The sequence below is a fragment of the Bidens hawaiensis genome, unplaced genomic scaffold, assembly GCF_021521415.1.
Source record: "Bidens hawaiensis isolate Kalapana, Puna unplaced genomic scaffold, B.hawaiensis_p1.1 tig00032119_1, whole genome shotgun sequence".
NCBI lineage: Eukaryota > Viridiplantae > Streptophyta > Magnoliopsida > Asterales > Asteraceae > Bidens > Bidens hawaiensis.
The window spans coordinates 51,010-54,442 of NW_027495455.1; the positions used below are offsets into that span (position 1 = coordinate 51,010).

Sequence of the window (3,433 nt, forward strand, 5' to 3'; positions counted from 1 at the left end):
TTTTCATAATCAATGATTTCGGATGGTTGCTTAAAATCATATTAGGTTCGCTAGTTAAAAAAAATAAGTTTGTCTGTTAATTCAGTACTATATGTTATATATAAAACCGAAAAAAGATTTATGTTCGGCAGACCACAGTGTGTATTATGTGGCTCCACCACTGCTATAATCACAATTGTTTAATCCTTCTAATCGAACAGAAAAAAACAAACAAATTCTTTCGGTTGCGAGCTACTGTTTGATTGACCAGAGCAATAAAACCAACACAAGGTTTCTTTATTAATAAAACGTACGAACGAAAAATTCAAGTACATCAATTATCAAAGGCATATATATGCATATAAATATTCTTTGAACTAGTTCTATTGAAATCAAATATAGAATTTGTATCTAACAAATAGAATAATGGATAAGACTAACTTATTTGTATATAGGACTAGCTAACTTATAATTAAATAATAAAGTAATTATTATTTTATATCTTCTTCAAGCCATCCTATGAAATTTTACCAAACCACCCTTTAGTATCCTAAGCTTAATATATTAGTGATACGAAATTCGTATAAATGACATGTCAACCCTAACTAAACAGATGTTACAATTTACAAAGCGGGTTTTGACATTATCTTGGTTTTGTAGTGAACGTGCCCCTATGTATATGATTACTTACCACGAACAAATGTCTAATTCTTTCCTGATAAAAGAAAATGATAGCCAACTTACTACCATGATACACAGGAAAGATATGAAAACGAAACTATAAACTTTGATAGAATAATATGAATACTCAAAGTAAATTTCTTATTTTTTTTTTTTGAACTGAAAATGGAGAAAAAGTAAAATTAAAAAACAAGTACCATTGCGCTTACAAATGACACATGATCCAAAAGCAACTTGTGACTTATTTTGCATACAATTAAGGTTATACTAACCGGCCTTGATGTCTTCTTTATAAGGACTTACAGTAAGTTTAAGAAATCTTCAGATCGCATATCTTAGAAGGCTAGTTCATAAATGTTTTGTGGCATATATGTATTTCATGCACCAGTGGAATACATATTAAGGGATAAACGAGGGGCAATAAGGACCTCAAGTGGTGCTGCTTTGTGGGTAGTCAATCCCATGCCTTCGGTCATATCGATCGGTTCATCTGTTGTTTTTGTTATCGTAAACTGTTGTAACACACTAGCTAGTATTAAAGGCAAAGCCTCAAGCGCAAAGAACATACCAGGACACATTCTTCTTCCACTACCAAAGGGAAGCAGTTCGAAATGATTTCCTTTGAGATCAATGTCCTTTTGACTTGTCAAGAATCTTTCAGGCTGAAACTCGTAAGGATCTAACCATACATTTGGATCGTGGTGCAGTTTCCAAAGATTTACTAACAAACGCGTGCCTTTTGGGATTTTGTAGCCGCTCACAACGCAGTCCTCCATGGACTCATGAGGAATGGAGAGAGGTCCTGGTGGGTGTAAACGCAATGTTTCTTTGATGACTGCTTGAAGGTAGACTAACTTTTTCGTGTCTGACTGCTCCAAAGGCCTCTCCCTACCAACATGCTTATCTAATTCATCTTGGACAGTTTTCATTGTGTTTGGACTGTTGAGCAGCAAAGATAACGCCCATGTTAAAGTCACAATCGTCGTGTCTGAGCCTCCCAGTAGTACTGCCTAGACGATTGAGATTACGCCAAGTGTTATGCGATTGCATTATAATGTATCTAATATTAACATGGGCTAAGCCAAATTAAATAACAGCAATCTTTCATTTCACCATAGTGAAACATGAACCAACTAACCTATCTAATTGTCTGCTTATGTAGATAACTATAAATATGTTTTATGATTGCACAAATCAGCAAATAATTTAGTTTAATTAAGCTTGCCAGGCTTGAGGCTTCGGCAATTGTAAGTATCTAAGGCTTATGTAAGGCCCTACAACCAACTAACCTTCATAATTGTCTGCTCAAGGAGTCATTAATATTATCCTCTGGTCACAATACTTTTAAAATGCTTAAATCAGCAAATAATGATGTAATTGTAAATAGATCAAGTTTAATTGAGTTTACCAGGCATGAGGCTTTGATAACTGTATCATGGTTATGACCGGGAAATTCCTCTTCGGACGCTTCTTGGAGAATAGAAATCATCACATCTATGAAGACTTGGTTGCCTTCATGTTGCTTCTCGGACTCTTTCTCTCTCCTGTGTTCTTTCAGCCATCCTTCTAAGATGTTGTCATTCTCTTTCTCAACCATTTTCATCTTTTTCCTATATCCTCCAAGGTCCAAGACACTCAAGAGAGGAATGAAATCAGATACCACATATTCGCCGAATAACTCAAATAAGTCGCTAATAGCCTTTAGAGATCGAACACCCTCTTTATGGTTAAGTGGAAACCTCTTTCCAGAAAGGACCCTAAGTACAACATTTAGTATCAAGTTCCCAAACCACCCTGACATCTCCATCATTACCATATCAGAACCTTCACTTTCTTTGTTCTTTATCCAAGTCTCATAGATATCTTTCATGGATGCTTTAAGTTCTGAAACTCGAACATGTTCAAGCATCTGCACTCTTTGTTGAGAGAGAACCTGAAGTGTGAGCATCTTGCGCACTTTTTGCCAGTAATCCCCATACGGAGAAACACCGATCATAGCATAGTTATATCCCATGATCTCTGCTGCCATTGATTTGGGTCGACTTGCAAAGATTTTGTCATTTGTGGTGAAGCACTCTTTAGCCATATCCGCATTACTCACCACCAGAACTTGGTAAACTCCAAGCTTCATGGTAAAAATAGGGCCATATTTGTCAGCCATATCACTTAAAACATGGTGAGGGAGTTGAGAAGGTGTAGGTGCCCGATAATAGGCCATGCGCCCTTAGCTTTAGGTGGTTCTCTGTTTACCCTCTTTCTTTTCAAGATTTGGAGCAGAAAAGCTATTGCAATAACAAACAAAATGGCTGCCATAGTTGAAGAAGATGAGAGATGGAAATCCATGGCTTCAATGTCCAGACAGAATTATTAAAGTGATTATACCATCGTACTCTGAGGCATTAAATATGTTACATATTCTGACAAACCCATGTTTAATACTACATTAGTATATTTTAATGACATTTTAGTAGGTTGAAAAGCAAGGGCGAATCACATGTACCAAAACCTTAATTTACTCAAAACAATAACAAATTAAATAGTGTTAGTTAGTTAATTAATAAGGTTACTGTTACATGTAAGTTATAAAGTTAAAAGTGAAGTTTGAAATATTAATTAGTAAAATAATTGTTTAAATAATTAGATTTAACAGCATTTATATTGAACTGAAAGTTACAAAAGTAGTAATAATACAAAATATCGGTTAGGACATGCAGGTTGTGTTAGGGGGTATAGTGCAAGTTACTTGTTTACGGGACTGCATCTTCTGAGTTTG

At 35.4% G+C, this 3,433-nt stretch overlaps 1 pseudogene across 1 annotated transcript; it reads right to left on the reverse strand.

Annotated features, from left to right (window-relative positions):
- Positions 1 to 1,037: 1,037 nt before the first annotated feature.
- LOC143583092 (demethylepipodophyllotoxin synthase-like) lies at positions 1,038 to 3,003 on the reverse strand (annotated as a pseudogene). The gene is made up of 2 exons (XR_013144094.1): positions 2,069 to 3,003; positions 1,038 to 1,670 (listed from the first exon to the last, which is right to left on the reverse strand). The product of XR_013144094.1 is annotated as a demethylepipodophyllotoxin synthase-like (transcript).
- Between the last annotated feature and the right edge of the window lie 430 nt (positions 3,004 to 3,433).